This window comes from Carassius carassius, chromosome 10, assembly GCF_963082965.1.
Source record: "Carassius carassius chromosome 10, fCarCar2.1, whole genome shotgun sequence".
Classification (NCBI taxonomy): domain Eukaryota; kingdom Metazoa; phylum Chordata; class Actinopteri; order Cypriniformes; family Cyprinidae; genus Carassius; species Carassius carassius.
In genome coordinates, this window is record NC_081764.1 from 23,849,054 (window position 1) to 23,867,638 (window position 18,585).

Here is an 18,585-nt window from a genome sequence, read left to right on the forward strand (position 1 = left end):
GCGATTTGATTTGCGTTTTAATTTTGCAAAGTCAAGCTTCAGCTTAATATTGTTAATAGTGTGCATGCAGCACAGTTATGGAGTTTCTTTTGTGTCTTTTTTATTCAAACAAACATATTGTGTTTGAGAGTAAAACTAATTATTTTGTAATTAAAAAATATATATATTGCAAAAAAAGTCTTCTTAAGGCTCAAAAATAAAGAAGTTGATAACAGAATTATTTGCAGTGCGTGTAAATCTTTGAAAACCTTTATTTTTCCTTGTGCACTTCGAGAACTTTTCATCCCAAACCCACACATTTTGCTCTCTTTTCTGCTGTCTTTTTTGCGGGTCAAAATATTTTGCTTGCGAGGTGAATAGGTTTGCAAGCTGAAAAGTTTTGCAAGTTGAAAAGTTTTGCGAATTGAAAAGTTTTGTTTGCACGTGAAGCTGTAGCTCAGTGGGCGGTCTCTACCAACCAGGATGAAAGGCATTTTTCTATTGGTCACCCTCAATTGAAGTGACAAGTTGGCCACGCCCACTACGGTTTCCAAGAGAAGCGAAGCAAAGCGAGAATGGCGAGCAACAGGTCGTTTACTGGGTAAGACAACTAATTTAATATCATAAACGCAGTGACAAGTGTACTGAATGATTCTCTCTTCTTATGCTGTCCCATTTAAATACTTAACGTTGGCTAGACCAGTCTGTAGTTAGTGTTACCGTTGACTAGATTTTATTAACGTTAGCCAACACTAGCAGCCAGAGCCACCATTAGTAACGTTTGCCGTGTGGTCGATGTCCAGTGTTGCTAGCTGAGCTGACATTCATAATCACATTGGATTTTATCAGCGTAAAGGTTAAGAGGTATGAGAGGCTGTGCTGTATCAGGAATAAGTCACGGCTGAAGGGGTTGCAGGCACTTAACAACGCCCTTACTCACGATACAGCACATCCTCTCATACCTTATTACTTGCATATTACACTCGCAATTATAGACTTGTTTGATGGGAGCCCTAGGTTGTAGATTTAAGGCTCTTGACTTGGAACCAACACACATAATACTTCTAATAATCAAAAACTGCTCTTTCTGACTGTTTTCGAGTACGAGCAGACCAAGGGGTTGAGAATGTAGACATTACTCGGTGCATGTTTACTCTGCGAGGAACTGGCCGTGGCAGCTTTATTGCTGGCAAAAGCGTGCATAACCAGAGGTAATTAAATAGGAGAGCATGGTTAATGTATTTTTCTTATACACTTTTTTTATGTAAACTTTTAAAATGCTTTGCTGTTAAATCAACACCTTACACTTTTCTCTGCCTTAGAATGGAACGGGTATGGAGAGATGTTTGGACTGCTGTAACATCAAGTTACTACAATGTTCTCCACAGCTTGGAAGAGGAGGGATTAATTGACCTGTCTAATGCTGTTCACCTATTCTGTGTGAGATATGTTTTCATCCCCAGAATACACACAGATTTGCAGCATTTCATATAGATGTGGAACTGTCATCCCTTTCGAACGGAGGGAAATTTGTCACCGAATCATCTTTGGAATATTGGGATGTTGCAAGCACCTGTGTCAGAGCCTGATTTTGCAGAGGTATGCATTACTTAAGATAGATAAAACCTACTGCCTTATGGTACTTTGTAAGGTGATTGTTCTTGTAATCAATGCCTGTCACTCCCTCCCACCCAGATTTTGCAAGCAGAGGAATTATTCTTCCAGAATCCACAGAATGTTGACTCTGAACATGGAGGAGGAGGCGTTGTCGAGCCTTCCGTGACAGAGCCCCCCCCCCCCCTGCGAGCGGCTCCGGAAGCGAGGACCTGGCCGACGGCGGGGTCTACCACGGGGTCTTGGAGCAGGTCGATCTGGGTGGTCTCGGTGAAAAGCAGCAGTTAATGTGGGATCCAGGATGTCCTGAGACCTGACCCAGGAACGCTCCTCGGGACCGTACCCCTCCCAGTCGATAAGGTACTGCAACGCCCCACCGTGACGTCTAGAGTCCAGGACCTCTCGCACCCGGAAAGCCTCCGCACCATCCACCTCAATGGGGGGAGTCTGCACAGGAGCGACCTCCTCCCGGCTCCTCTCTCTCCTGGGGGCAACAGCGGGTCTGAAAAGGGACACATGAAATGTGGGTGAGATCCTGTAGTGAGCAGGGAGAGCCAAACGAAAAGAAACAGGTGTTATTTGACGCAGAATCTTAAATGGCCCGACGAAACGAGGAGATAGCTTCCTGCTCGGGAGCTTGAGACGGAGATCTCGTGCAGAGAGCCACACCCACTGGCCGGGTCGGTAACTGGGACCCCCACGCCTCCTCCGATCTGCCTGATGCTGGTACCGGCGAACGGCGCGCTGCAAGTGAACGTGAGCAGCATCCCAGGTGGCCTCGCTGCGCCGGAGCCATGCATCTACTGCTGGGAGGTCAGATGGCTCCCCGGCCCACGGGAAGAGAGGAGGCTGGAAACCTAAAACACATTGAAAAGGTGTTAGACCAGTGGCAGGCTTTAACAGGGAATTCTGGGCATACTCCGCCCAGGCCAGAAAGCGACTCCAGTCCTGCTGATTCTGGTGGCAGTAAGTTCTCAGAAATTGAATCAAATCCTGGTTTAGACGTTCAGCCTGCCCATTGGACTGGGGATGGTAACCAGACGTTAAACTGACATTGATATTGAGTTTGGAACACAACTCTCTCCAGACACGGGAGGTAAACTGGGACCCGCGGTCAGTGACAATGTCCTCGGGCAGACCAAAGAGACGGAACACTTGGTTGAGAAGAGCCTCGGCTGTCTGTAAGGCCGTGGGCAGGCCAGTCAGGGGTATAAAACGGCAGGACTTAGAGAAGCGGTCCACCACGGAGAGGATGGTCGTAAACCCTTGGGATGGAGGCAGATCCGTAACAAAATCCACTGCGATCTGCGACCAGGGACACTGTGGTACTGGCAGAGGTTGTAATAATCCAGCGGGTTTGTGATGGGAGGATTTCACAGTGTTACAAATGGAGCATTGATGAATAAACTTTATGACATCAGACTGGAGGGAAACCCACCAAAAGCGATTGGAAACCAACTGTATGGTGTCCGCGATACCAGGATGACCCGCGCTAGGGGTGCAGTGAACCCACTGAAGCACACGGTGGCGGAGCCCGGATGGAACAAAAAGCCGGTCAGCGGGACATTCTGGCGGAGCGTGATGATTACTTAGAGACGCCGTGATCTCAGAGATTATGTCCCACTGGACAGGAGCCACGATTAGTGCAGGGGGAATCATGGGTTCAGGCTTGGATTCTTCACTGGGACCATCAAACTGTCGGGACAGGGCGTCCGCTTTGCCATTCTGGGAGCCCGGCCTGTAGGTGATCTTAAAATCTTGAAAAGAACAGAGACCAGCGAGCCTGGCGAGCATTCAGACGCTTAGCTGACCTGATGTACTCCAGATTCCTGTGATCAGTGAGCACTGTAAAAGGCTGACGCGCTCCCTCCAGCCAGTGCCTCCACTCCTCAAAGGCGGTCTTCATGGCCAAAAGTTCGCGATCACCCACGTCATAATTGCGTTCTGCAGAGTTGAGCTTGCGAGAGTAGAAGGCACACGGGAACATTTTCGCAGGGTTACCATACCGCTGAGACAGCACAGCCCCCACTCCTGTGTTAGATGCATCCACTTCAATGATAAACTCCCTCCCGGGATCCGGGTGATGGAGAATAGGAGCAGAAGTGAATCTCTCCTTGAGCTGAGCAAAGGCCGCCGCACTATCCGCTGTCCACTTAAAATATTTACCCCCTCCTCGAAGAAGAGATGTGAGGGGAGATGCAATCACACTGAAGTTGCGGATGAATCTGCGGTAAAAGTTGGCGAAGCCCAAAAAGCGTTGCAGAGGAAGGTTGGGGCCACTTCACCACGGCTTTGAACTTGCTGTCATCCATTAAAACTCTGTCCGCACTGATAATATAGCCCAGAAAGGAGAAACGTGTCTGATGGAACTCGCACTTGGAGAGCTTGGCATAGAGCTGGTTATTAATCAGGCGCTTGAGGACCGCACGAACATCTTGGACATGCTCCTCAAGGGAATCAGCATAAATCAAAATGTCATCAATGTAGACAATAACTCTCTGATGTAACATGTCCCGGAAAATTTCATTTATAAAGGCTTGAAAAACTGAAGGACTGTTAGACAGGCCAAAAGGCATTACCCGATATTCGTAGTGCCCGGATGTAGTAGAAAATGCAGTTTTCCACTCGTCACCACTCCGTATGCGAATCAGGTTGTATGCGTTCCTTAAGTCCAGCTTGGTAAAGTAGCGGGCAGTACGAAGCATCTCCAGGGCTGCTGGGACTAACGGGAGAGGATAACGGTACTTCACTGTCACTTCATTAAGACCACAATAGTCGATGCACGGCCGAAAGGCCCCCATCCTTCTTCTTAACGAAAAAGAATCCGGCGGAAGCCGGGGATGTAGAGGTAGTAATGAAACCTTTAGCCAGCTGTTCGTCAATGTACGCCCTCACGGCCTCCGTTTCAGGTTGTGACAGCGGGTAAACTCTTCCGCGTGGAGGTACAGCCCCAGGCAAAATCTCATTGGCACAGTCGCCAGTACGGTGAGCCGGAAGATGAGAGGCCTCGGTTTCGCTGAAAGCCAGAGCTAGATCATGGTATTCGGGGAAAATCCTCTGAAAATCCACTCCATTGAGAGAAACGCTGTGGAGTTCAGAACCTGGGACAGCAGCCATACAGTTGATCTGACAGAATGCGGACCATTGGGATATTTTTCCGTCTGACCAGGAAATTGGATAATTTCAGAATGCTGTGTCCCGAAGCTGAGCGTGAGGGGTTGCGTGGTGTATTGCACCTCTCCAGACCCCAGGGGGCGTCCATCCAGTGCTTCCACGGTCACACCAGACTCACATGCGAGGAGAGAAACATGATGAGTTTTGGCAAATGCAAGGTCGATAAAATTTCCAGCAGCTCCCGAATCAATCAAGGCTTTTACGTATAAAGTTTGTCCGTTAAACTTCAAAGAACTATCCACAGAGAATAATTTAGTGATTAGAGTGATTAGAACTCACCGCAGCAGAATTCTTGAGCGCTGGATTAACCGGACAGGTAGCTCTCAGATGTCCCGCCTCTCCGCAGTACATGCAGAGATGATTACGGCATCTCCTCTCCCGCTCCGCCATAGAGAGGCGTGTGTAACCAATCTGCATGGGCTCCGACTCTGTGCTGGGGGAAGCACACTCAAAGAAACTGGACCTGAGATGTGTGCGTCGGGAGCGAATCAAGTTGTCGAGGCGGATGGCGAGCTCCATAATTTGATTCAAGGATTTACCGTCGTCGCGGCAAGCCAGCTCTCCCTGGAGGTCCGAGTTGAGTCCCTTGCGATACAGGAGCTTCAGAGGTTCCTCCTCCCATCCAGCTTGAGCTGCGAGGGTCCGAAAAGAGAGTGTGTAGTCTGCTGCGGTAGAATTACCCTGGCGTAACGTGAGCAGTAGTTCTCCTGGATCCTTTCCGCCCGCTGAATGTTTAAACACCTCTCTAAATTGGGTTAGAAACTCATCATAAGAGGGGAAAGAGAGCTGACCTCCATAACAGAGTGCAGTAGCCCATTCCAGAGCTCGGCCGGTGAGTAGGGAGCATATGAAGGAAACGCGGCTCTCATCCGTGGAGTAGGACTGTGTCTGCTGGTTAAAATACAAGCTGCACTGCAACAAAAATCCCTTACAGGCAGAAGGTGAGCCATCAAACTTCTCGGGAAGGGATAACTTAGGCTGGTTAGTATTGTTACTCACGGCAGGTGTAACGGGAGCAGGTGCAGCGGGACTCGGAGCTTGATTCTCAGCCGTGGTCGGCGAGGATAGGGCTCGGACAGATCTCACAAGCTCCTCGGTGAGAGCTGTTAATTTGACCAGCTGTTGCTGATGGGCGGCCAGCACATTAGCTTGAGAGGATACCTCAGAGGCCAGTCGATGGAAATCTGCTGGATCCTGCTTTGGTGAAGTCTTCTGTGACGAAGAGGCTGAGGCGGTCGGATCCATCTGCAGTATTTTATTAACACAGGTAAGCCAGCAGAGATAGACAGTCATAGAACACAAGGAGAGCAGGCAAGGCCAGTATAAATTACACAAAACATCACACAGATAAGGGCAATCCAAGAATCGTAACTCAAACAGGCGTGGGTCAAAGGGCTGGCAGCTTAGGTTCATGTCACGGCAGGGATCCAATGAGGCACGGAGATAGAACCAATTGCGAGTAAGTCTTTTATTAAGGGCAATCCAAAAGGGTAAACAGTCCAGGCAGAGGTCGATACCAAACAAAACCAAACCAAACATAAACAAACAAGGACACAAGGCAAGAGCACGACAAGATGACGGACATGAATTAAACAACGACTCCGTGACACATACTAAGACAGACCGGGTTATATACACAAAAGGATAATGGGGAAACAGGAGACAGGTGGGGAACAATCAATTAACTAAACAAGGAGGAAGGTGACCAAATAAGGAGACAGGAAGTGATAATATGATAAACACTGTGGGAACTGAGGACACCTAGTGGAACCCCAGGGAACACAACCCAGACACTGTGACAGTACCCCCCTTCTACGGAGCGGCTCCCAGACGCTCCAAGACAGACACAAAACAGAGACCAGGAGGGAGGTGGACAGGTGGAGGCTCAGGCGGAGGGAAGGAGGGCCAGAAAAGAAAAACATGGGGAACAGGCACCAGAATGTAAACACAACACAGAAAGACCAGGAGGGAGGAGGACAGGAGGAGGTTCAGGGGGAGGGACGGAGGGCCAGACTGACAGAAAGGAACAGGGACAGACATTAACACAAAAACCAAAGGAAAAAACAACATGAAGCCCCCCAGGGCGGAGCAGAAGACCACCACACCCTTGTGGTCAAGGCCAGAGCCCTCCAGGGCGGAGCGGAAGACCACCACAACCGTGTAGTCAGGGCAAGCGCCCCCCAGGGCGGAGCGGAAGACCACCATGTCCGTGTGGTCAGAGCGGAAGCCCCCCAGGGCGGAGCAGAAGACCACCATGTCCGTGTGGTCAGAGCGGAAGCCCCCCAGGGCGGAGCAGAAGACCACCACAACCTTGTGGTCGAGGCCAGAGTTCCCCAGGGCGGAGCAGAAGACCACCACCACCATGTGGTCAGGGCGGAAGGCCCCCAGGACGGAGCAGAAGACCACCACCCCCCTGTGGTCAAAGCGGAAGCCCTCCAGGGTGGAGCAGAAGACCACCACATCCCTGTGGTCGATGCACAAAGCCCCCAGGGCGGATCAGAAGCCCACCACTTCCGTGCGGCCGGATCAACGGGAGGACGAGACTCTGGTAATTCCATGGTGTCTCTACTGGACTCCAGAAGATCGATGCTGGCCTGACACTGCTCATGAAGATCATTGGTGACTTGCATTTGCTCATGAAGATCAATGGTGACTTGCCTTTGTTCATGAAGATCAGAGGTGACTTGCCTTTGTTCATGAAGATCAGAGGTGACTTGACTCAGTCCTTGAAGATCACCGGTGACTTGACTCAGCTCTGAAAGGTCAAAGGTGACTTGACTTGACTCTGAAAGGTCAACGGTGACTAGCCCTGACTCTGGAGCATCAGCGGTGACTAGCCCTGACTCTGGAGGGTTAACAGTGACTAGCCCTGACTCTGGAAGGTCATCGGTGACTAGCCCTGACTCAGGAAGGTCATCGGTGGCTAGCCCTGGCTCTGGAAGGTCATCGGTGGCTAGCCCTGGCTCTGGAAGGTCATCGGTGACTAGCCCTGGCTCTGGAAGGTCATCGGTGACTAGCCCTGACTCTGGAGGGTCATCGGTGACTAGCCCTGACTCTGGAAGGTCACCGGTGATACGCCCTGACTCTGGAAAGTCATCGGTGATAAGCCCTAACTCTGGAGAGTTCCCTGGCACCTGACTCGACTCTGGAGGATCAGCGGTGACTAGCCCTGACTCTGGAGGATCAGTGGTGACTAGCCCTGACTCTGGAGGATCAGCGGTGACTGGCACCTGACTCGACTCCGGAGGATCCACTGGCACCTGACTCGACTCCGGAGGGTCCACTGGCACCTGACTCGACTCCGGAGGGTTCACTGGCACCTGACTCGACTCCGGAGGGTCCACTGGCACCTGACTCGACTCCGGAGGGTCCACTGGCACCTGACTCGACTCCGGAGGGTCCACTGGCACCTGACTCGACTCCGGAGGGTCCACGGGCACCTGACTCGACTCCGGAGGGTCCACGGGCACCTGACTCGACTCCGGAGGGTCCACGGGCACCTGACTCGACTCCGGAGGGTCCACGGGCACCTGACTCGACTCCGGAGGGTCCACGGGCACCTGACTCGACTCTGGAGGGTCCACGGGCACCTGACTCGACTCTGAAGGGTCAGCTGAGACTCTCATCCTGTGCAGCGGCGCTGGGCAAGCAGCCATCTTGGGCCATGACTCTGGACAGGCGGCCATCTTGTACTGTGGTGCTGGTCTGGCGGCCATCTGGGGTTGTGGTGCTGGACTGGCGGCCATCTTGTACTGTGGCGCTGGACCGGTGGCCAATTTGGGCATTGGCGCTGGGTTAGCGGCCATCTTGTGCTGTGGCGCTAGGCTGACGGCCATCTTGGGCTGTGGCACTGAACCGTTGGCCAAAGTGGGCATTGGCGCTGGGCTGGTGGCCATCTTGTACTTTGGCGCTGGGTTGGCGGCCATCTTGGGCTGTGGCGCTGGAACGGTGGCCAATTTGGGCATTGGCGCTGGGTTAGCGGCCATCTTGTGCTGTGGCGCTTGGCTGGTAGCCATCCTGGGCAGTGATGCTGGACTGGCGGCCATCTTGGATGGTGGCGCTTGGCTGGTAGCCATCCTGGGCAGTGGTGCTGGACTGGCGGCCATCTTGGGTTGTGGCGCTGGAACGGTGGCCAATTTGGGCATTGGCGCTGGGTTAGCGGCCATCTTGTGCTGTGGCGCTTGGCTGGTAGCCATCCTGGGCAGTGGTGCTGGACTGGCGGTCATCTTGGGTTGTGGCGCTTGGCTGGTTGCGATCCTGGGCAGTGGTGCTGGGCTGACGACCACCCCGCAGAAGAGACAGAAGTGGCTGGGGCATCCCACCGAAGCCGATGCTGCAGGTAGCGCACGAATTCCCAGAATTCCAGTGTCTCTAACTGCGCCATCTCCTCCTGAGACACTGGATCATCCAGCCCGCCATTGAAATAGTCCTTGAGGGCCGCATCATTGTAGCCCATGCCCTCGGCCAGGGAACAGAACACCTGAGCCAGGGCACCCACTTCATTTCCCTCTTGGCGGAGGGCGATCAACCGAAGATACTTGGCTCGCCGCTCCGCCATCTTGGCTGGGGAACGGAAAGACGACATACCGCTGGTTCCTAGAATGACGGAGTCGTTCTGTCACGGCAGGGATCCAATGAGGCACGGAGATAGAACCAGTTGCGAGTAAGTCTTTTATTAAGGGCAATCCAAAAGGGTAAACAGTCCAGGCAGAGGTCGATACCAAACAAAACCAAACCAAACATGAACAAACAAGGACACAAGGCAAGAGCACGACAAGATGACGGACATGAATTAAACAACGACTCCGTGACACATACTAAGACAGACCGGGTTATATACACAAAAGGATAATGGGGAAACAGGAGACAGGTGGGGAACAATCAATTAACTAGACAAGGAGGAAGGTGACCAAATAAGGAGACAGGAAGTGATAATATGATAAACACCGTGGGAACTGAGGACACCTAGTGGAACCCCAGGGAACACAACCCAGACACTGTGACAGTTCACAAACGAGATTAGAGTCCAAGTCAAAATCACAAGAACAACCACGAGAAACAAGTTAGAGGCAGAGTATGGGTAAATCAAGACTTCACAAATGAACGATCAGCAGAGCAGTCCAGATAAAGGGGAGCTGAGGGTACACAGGTGATAATCATGCAATGATAAGGAGATTAATCAGGAGATAATGAGCAGAGGAGGGTAATAGGAAAAGCAGTCCTAATACGCAGGAGAGAGGGATCTGGTGAAACCAGGAGGAGCCGTTGTCAAGCGTTCCGTGACAGTTCCGAAGAGGAACGAATCTTGCAGGTTTGAAAAAAACATGAAGTTGAGTAATCAATGACAGAATTTACACCTTTGGATGAACTACCCCTCTAAAAACTTTACAAAGAATAACGCAATTAAAGAGAATGCTTTGATATACATTACACTCTATCAAAGCTTGCCCCATATGTAACGGCAGTTTGCATGAGTGTTTTGAAAGACTCGTAATGTACCATATGAACTACAGGAAATGTTATGGTGTTGGTGCAAGCACCGACAATTGGGTAACACACACTGTGGTTTGGCATGTGCTGTAGACAGCAATGGTCAAATTTAAACACTATATTAAACTTCTCCCTTTCTGACACAAGCAGATGCCTGTGAGCTTGCCCAGTCATCCACTGCATTATCTTTGGCACAGACAAGTTTTCTCCTGCTGCTGCGTCTTCTGGTTTTGTGTCTTCAGAAGAAATAAAGAGATGTAATGAGAATTAATGTTTTAGTTTATTTATACTCTTTTACATTGGGAACTACAGCAGCATATTTACACCCGGTTATCAAATAACATAGCACATTATAAAAACATTTTAAGTCCATACCTTCAAGTTCAAGTAGGAAATCTTGAAAGAATTCCATGATTTTTGACTCTTTCACTTGTTTAATCGAACCAATTGGGCTCATCTCTGGGGCCAGGTGGGATAAAATGTAATGGGAGTCAACCTAAACACCAAAAAGAAAAGCATAAAAATGTATTTTAACATTTGTTATTTGTGACAATACAAAATAAAACCTAAAATGCTCAAAACAGAATTTCTACATACTTTGTCATCATATCCTATGACAGAGATCATGACACTCCTGTGGCTTTTTCTGCATGACTTTGATTAGATCGTATATCTCAAGGCCCACACGCAGTTGTTGCAGCATTGGGATGTGTTTTGTAGTAATTTGTAGAGCAAGAGCTCTGGCAAAACAAGAATAAAGACAAAAATAAAACATTAAAATGCTTCAAATTTAAAAACAGGGCATTCAAAACAACAAAACAAATTATACAACGTATTTGCATAATTTAAATGAATTCCTTTTTGTTTAAAGAACAATTATAATGTATGAGTCTGTATATATAGAAAGACCTATGAGAAAGGCTCATAGCTCCCATTAAACAAGTCTATAATTGCGAGTGTGATATGCAAGTAATAAGGTACGAGAGGATGTGCTGTATCGTGAATAAGGACGTTGTTAAGTGCCTGCAACCCCTTCAGCCGTGACTTATTCCTGATACAGCACAGCCTCTCGTACCTCTTAACCTTTACGCTGATAAAGTCCAATGTGATTATGAATGTCAGCTCAGCTAGCAACACTGGACATCGACCACACGGCAAACGTTACTAATGGTGGCTCTGGCTGCTAGTGTTGGCTAACGTTAATAAAATCTAGTCAACGGTAACTACAGACTGGTCTAGCCAACGTTAAGTATTTAAATGGGACAGCATAAGAAGAGAGAATCATTCAGTACACTTGTCACTGCGTTTATGATATTAAATTAGTTATCTTACCCAGTAAACGACCTGTTGCTCTCCATTCTCGCTTTGCTTCGCTTCTCTTGGAAACCGTCCTGACGTGGCCAACTTGTCACTTCAATCAAGGGTGACCAATAGAAAAATGCCTTTCATCCTGGTTGGTAGAGACCGCCCACTGAGCTACAGCTTCACGTGCAATCAAAACTTTTCAACTTGCAAAACTTTTCAGCTTGCAAACCTATTCAACTCGCAAGCAAAATATTTTGACCCGCAAAAAAGACCGCAGAAAAGAGAGCAAAATGTGTGGGTTTGGGATGAAAAGTTCTCGAAGTGCACAAGGAAAAATAAAGGTTTTCAAAGATTTACACGCACTGCAAATAAACTTCTTTATTTTTGAGCCTTAAGAAGACTTTTTTTGCAATATATATATTTTTTAATTACAAAATAATTAGTTTTACTCTCAAACACAATATGTTTGTTTGAATAAAAAAGACACAAAAGAAACTCCATACACAGTATGGGTTTTGTTACACTGCAAAAAAAAAAACATTACAGAAATTCTTATGGTTTCCATTAAAACAATTACAAAATTCCTTTTTGTAATGTGTTTTGGTCATTATTCCAATATGAATTACTGTTTTTCTATTGTTTCCCATCTGCCAGTTTACATCCCACCAATAGAATCCATCAAATACCAGTAGACAACATAATAGTTTACATTAAAAACCAATATAATTCCTGTTATCAATCAATCAATCACTTTATTTATAAAGCACAATTAAACATAACTTCCGTTGACTAATGTGCTATACAGAATGCAAAAATGTAAAATAAGCACCATAACACAATAAAAGACAATGAAAAAAAAAAGGGATTAACCCTTAAATCCATTAAATGTCCTATTGTGTTTTGGGAGTAGTTCTATTGTTTTTTTGTTTTTGTTTTTTCAGCAGGGAAAATTATAATGGCATTACTACTTTTAAAGAATTTACTTAATTATTGAATTTTACAGGAATAGAATGATTTATTAATTTTTAAGTATTTAGGATTTAAAAAATCAATTGTAAAATATGCTGAATGTTTCAAGTGAAATTACCAATGCATTTAAACTAAATCTACATTTGTGTTAAATACAGAGACAGGTGCGAGCTGACACAGGTTGCAACGATGTGTCAAGCGTTTTTCCATATTGCCAGATGTGCTCGTAGAGGCTTGCAGTCTATACAGAGTTCTGAGATTTTGGCTCACATTTAACAAAAACCCACCAATTCACTCAATCTCAACAAATTAGAATATGGTGACTTGCCAATCAGCCAATCAACTCAAAACACCTGCAAAGGTTTCCTGAGCCTTCAAAATGGTCTCTCAGTTTGGTTCACTAGGCTACACAATCTTGGGGAAGAATGCTGATCTGACAGTTGTCCGGAAGACAATCATTGACACCCTTCAAAAGGAGGGTAAGCCACAAATATTCATTGCCAAAGAAGTTGGCTGTTCACAGAGTGCCGTTCTGGCGGGCGAGGCGTGGTTCAGTGAGGTCTGCGATGGGAGACAGAGTGGAGAGACGAGCGGCGGTAAGTGGGTCAAGTGCAAAATGACTGACACCTAGCTCTCGTTGCAGTAATAGGTGTGGGGAGCCCACATATACGTTGGATGGAAACCAGCAAGAGGAGAGAGAGGGCTGAGGACTCGTGGAACCGAGGAGCTGACATTCCAGAGCAAGGAAAGCATATGCTACAGAGTATTGTGAGATATTAAACAACGTTAATCTCAACAAAGTTACCCACAAGCCTCAGCCAGCCGACCCCAAACTCCTTCCTTCTCACCCACAGGTGTAAGGGAAATATTACAGCCATATCAAGCATGTTAACAGAAAGTTGAGTAGACGGAAAAAGTCTGGAAGAAAAAGATCTACAACTAACAGAGAGAACCGCAGCCTTATGATTATTGTCAAGCAAAATTGATTCAAGAATTTGAGTGAACTTCACAAGGAATGGGACTGAGGCTGGGGTCAAGGCATCAAGAGCCACCACACACAGACATGTCAAGGAATTTGCAGAACCACAGACAACGTCAGAGTCCTCTTACTAAGGAGAAGAACTGTACTATGGGCCAGTGGTCCAAAGTCCTTTTTTTTTTTTTTTTTAGATGAGAGCAAGTTTTGTATTTAATTTGGAAACCAAGGTCCTAGAGTCTGAAGGCAAGGTGGTGAAGCTCCTAGATCAAGTTGCTTGATATTCAGTGTTAAGTTTCCACAGTCTGTAATAATTTGGGGTGCAATGTCATCTGCTGGTGTTGGCCCATTGTGTTTTTTGAAAACCAAAGTCCCCGCACCCCTTTACCAGGAAATTTAGGAGCACTTCATGCTTCCTCCTTCTGACCAGCTTTTTAAAGAGGTGGTTCTTCCTCATTGATATTCTGAAACCGTCTTACCTTGTAGCTTGCACATCTTCTGTTTGATGCAGCTATAATGTTATGGAACATGTCTATTGAAAAGTTCAACTCCTATACTGCGATAAGGTGCTTCATTGTCTCTTTTGATTTGTAAATCTAACAAATTCTTAATTGCAGTATCTAATCTCATAATTTGTTCAATTAAAACATTGCATATCACACCCAAAACAACTGATCTGCTTAATTATTGATAATTACAGTTCATTTGAATATTTACTTTTTACTTCCGGTACTTAAGTATGTTTTAAATCGGATACGTTTGTACTTTTACTCAAGTGATGTTTGAATGGAGGACTTTCTACTTTTACTGGAGTAATTTTTAATTTAGATACATCTACTTTTACTTGAGTATAACTTTTGAGTACTTTTACCACCCCTGGTCAGTCCTGGAGTGCCAAAGTCCTGCGAGTTTAGCTCCAACCCTGAAAAAAAACCTTACTTGTATGCAGCCTTAGAAATCCTGAAGACCTTGATTGGCTTGTTCCGGTGCGTTTGATTAGGGTTCGAGCTAAACTCTGCAGGACAGCGGCACTCCAGGACCGACGTTGCCTATCCCTGCCCTAGAGAAACATCCACCTGAGAGAATATACAGTCGTGGCCAAAAGTTTTGAGAATTACATAAATATTGTAAATTGGAAAAGTTGCTGCTTAAGTTTTTATAATAGCAATTTGCATATACTCCAGAATGTTATGAAGAGTGATCAGATGAATTGCATAGTCCTTCTTTGCCATGAAAATTAACTTAATCAAAAAAAACTTTTCCACTGCATCTCATTGCTGTCATTAAAGGACCTGCTGAGATCATTTCAGTAATCGTCTTGTTAACTCAGGTGAGAATGTTGACGAGCACAAAGCTGGAGATCATTATGTCAGGCTGATTGGGTTAGAATGGCAGACTTGACATGTTAAAAGGAGGGTGATGCTTGAAATAATTGTTCTTCCATTGTTAACCATGGTGACCTGCAAAGAAATGCGTGCAGCCATCATTGCGTTGCATAAAAATGGCTTCACAGGCAAGGATATTGTGGCTACTAAGATTGCACCTAAATCTAAATCTAAATCAATTTATAGGATCATCAAGAACTTCAAGGAAAGAGGTTCAATTCTTTTAAGGAAGGCTTCAGGGCATCCAAGAAAGTCCAGCAAAGAGGATTCAGCTGTGGGATCGGAGTGCCACCAGTGCAGAGCTTGCTCAGGAATGGCAGCAGGCAGGTGTGAGCGCATCTGCACGCACAGTGAGGCCAAGACTTTTGGAAGATGGCCTGGTGTCAAGAAGGGCAGCAAAGAAGCCACTTCTCTCCAAAAAAACATCAGGGACAGATTGATCTTCTGCAGAAAGTATAGTGAATGGACTGCTGTGGACTGGGGCAAAGTCATATTCTCCTATGAAGCCCCTTTCTGATTGTTTGGGGCATCTGGAAAAAGGCTTGTCCGGAGAAGAAAAGGTGAGCGCTACCATCAGTCCTGTGTCATGCCAACAGTAAAGCATCCTGACACCATTCATGTGTGGGGTTGCTTCTCATCCAAGGGAGTGGGCTCACTCACAATTCTGCCCAAAAACACAGCCATGAATAAAGAATGGTACCAAAATACCCTCCAACAGCAACTTCTTCCAACAACAGTTTGGTGAAGAACAATGCATTTTCCAGCACGATGGAGCACCGTGCCATAAGGCAAAAGTGATAACTAAGTGGCTCGGGGACCAGAATGTTGAAATTTTGGGTCCATGGCCTGGAAACTCCCCAGATCTTAATCCCATTGAGAACTTGTGGTCAATCCTCAAGAGGCGGGTGGACAAACAAAAACCCACTAATTCTGACAAATTCCAAGAAGTGATTATGAAAGAATGGGTTGCTATCAGTCAGGATTTGGCCCAGAAGTTGATTGAGAGCATGCCCAGTCGAATTGCAGAGGTCCTGAAAAAGAACGGCCAACACTGCAAATACTGACTCTTTGCATAAATGTCATGTAATGGTCGATAAAAGCCTTTGAAACGTATGAAGTGCTTGTAATTATATTTCAGTACATCACAGAAACAACTGAAACAAAGATCTAAAAGCAGTTTAGCAGCAAACTTTTTGAAAACTAATATTTATGTAATTCTCAAAACTTTTGGCCACGACTGTACATGCACCATGGTAATTTATAAGGCCAAAAAGTGCACCATCTGGTATATTAGATTTGTCGGGGTTGGTTATTTTGACTCATGTAAGAAATTATAGTCTGCCTCGACCCAGCTTCCACTCCAAATTGTGTATTAAACTATGCTCCTTTCCCTACAAAGACCTTAATTATCATAGAGATAGTTCTTTCCAATCTTAATATTTAAATAGTACCTCGGGAGCCATAAATTGTCCCTTATAGTGTGGAAAGATATAGAGAACCATCTGCTAACCAAATGGATATGTGAAATAACCAGAGATGTTTAGTAGCGAGTTACATTTACTTGGTTACATTTACTTGAGTAAATATTTTGGGTGAATAATACTTTTGGAGTATATTTAAAGATGGGTACTTTTACTTAAGTAATTTTTTTTTTAGTAAAAATATGTACTTTTACATCAGCATCTTAAAAAAGCCATTAAGTCAGCGTCTTTAAAGGGTTAGTTCACCCAAAAATGAAAATTCTGTCAGTAATTACTCACCCTCATGTTATTTTTGGTTAAATCTGAGAGCTAGATCACTCCTCCATAGGCTTCTATGGGAATGAAACTTGCTTGCCCAGAAAAGTTATTAAAGAGATCGTTAATATAGTCCAAGTGACAACAGTGGCTCAATCTTAAGTTTATCAAGCGAAGAGGATACTTTTTGTGCACAAATAACGACTTTATTCCACTATTCATTTCCTTCTCTCTGGGCCTCGAGTTTTTTCACATAGTGTAATAGCGCAGCGCATCTGTGTTGCACGTCACCATGTAGGCTCACTATTGGCCGACGCTGGTCATGTGTGTGATGTGTGTGACGTATTTCTTTAAATCAGATTTTCATGTCATTATTTCAAATAAAAAATACATTGGCTACATAGCAACAGACAACATAGCTGCATTCAAAAGCATAGTTATCTGCTGTTATTTTGTGGCCTGTTTAATATCACAGTGGTGTGCACAGTGACATGTTTCCATAGTAAATAGTGTGCCGCGAAAGAAAAGTTTGGGAAACACTGAGCTAACGTTAGTGTGGCAAACCTGACTAGTCAGCTTTTTCAAGTCTACCTCTGACTGGATCATCCTTGACCGATCGTCAGCATGCAGGGAGAATCAGCTGAGCTTACTAGCTTGATTCTCTCCAGCATCAGCTTACGGTTTAATCACACACAACCCCAAGTCTGCCACCGTTAGTATCAATATGCGTTAGCTAACTTGACTAACATTAGCTAGCTGTTTACAAGGCATGTTTCAATATGAAATCACTTGGCTAACAATAGTAAAAACATTAACGTCAACTCACCTCAATATGTTTTCTCAGATTTGAGGGAGAAGTTTTGAATGCTGAAATTTCATTCACCCGTAGCAGGCAAAGAAGACATTTCAGCCGATAAGAATCTCCATTGACTTCAGTGAATTCGAACATATCCTTGAGATATGGCCATGGGTGATCCCTATCGGGAATCTCGGGATCATTGCGGGCAGCAAGAGCTGCACTATCACCTGTTTTAGCAGTCATCTTCCACCTCGAACTAACTGCTGCGTAAGCGTATGTTGGCAAAGAACTCGTGAGCTCGAGCATTATTTTTTTCAAAAGAAAACCACATTTTTCATTGGTTTGTAAAATCAGTGTAATAAATACTTGGAGCAGGCATGGGGAAATGTATCGGAGTAAAAAGTAAACTTTGTCTTTAATATAGTAGTGGAGTAAGAGTGAAAGTAGATGCAAATAAAACGTACTCAAGTAAAGAACAGATCCCCGAAAAAAATACTTTTTTAGTATTTTTACTTCGTTACTTACCACCACTGGGACTGACGTTGCCTATCCATCCTCTAGAGTATCGTCTGATAACGAACACAAAGTTCTTGTGCATATCCCCATCTATGTTTGATCGAAGCTCTCATAAATTTCAGGAAAGATACCCTGTAAAGCATATTCATTGTCAGATTATTTTAGAAAGATAGCGTGGGGCATATGGATTTTACCGATCCTGCAGTTGCATAGATCGGATTAATGAAGATAGCATCATTTACCAACGCTAGTAATGACGTAGAATTTACATATTGGTAAGCCCCGCCCCTCTTAGTTACTGTTGCGAACTCAGACAAACAAACGTAGTAGCTAACTGTCTTACAATGGACAGTTGTCAGTGTGAAAACCTTGTCCCTATATATTTTTTACAATTTTGAACACAGAACGACCACCATTCAAGTGGGTCTTGCCTTGGAAGGATATATATAAGATTTTAAAATAAATATTGTGGGTATTAATTTGGATGCAAGCAGGAGAAGCCTCATATTACATTTGTCACGATCACAGATAATAACATGCCGGATCAACACTGTTCATGTTTCACAGGGTACGATTACATTAATTTAAATTTAACCAGTTTAATATGAAGAGTGAAATGTAGACCTTAATTTATGTGTTTTT

General features: G+C 45.6%; 2 long non-coding RNA genes across 2 annotated transcripts; one reads left to right on the forward strand and one right to left on the reverse strand.

Annotated features, from left to right (window-relative positions):
- The first annotated feature begins 1,087 nt into the window (after nucleotides 1–1,087).
- LOC132151339 (uncharacterized) lies at nucleotides 1,088–1,714 on the forward strand. The gene is made up of 3 exons (XR_009436389.1): nucleotides 1,088–1,190; nucleotides 1,302–1,578; nucleotides 1,675–1,714. It is a non-coding gene; the product is annotated as an uncharacterized LOC132151339 (long non-coding RNA).
- An 8,624-nt stretch (nucleotides 1,715–10,338) lies between these two features.
- LOC132151340 (uncharacterized) lies at nucleotides 10,339–10,993 on the reverse strand. Its single transcript, XR_009436390.1, has 3 exons — nucleotides 10,855–10,993; nucleotides 10,633–10,753; nucleotides 10,339–10,493 (listed from the first exon to the last, which is right to left on the reverse strand). It is a non-coding gene; the product is annotated as an uncharacterized LOC132151340 (long non-coding RNA).
- Between the last annotated feature and the right edge of the window lie 7,592 nt (nucleotides 10,994–18,585).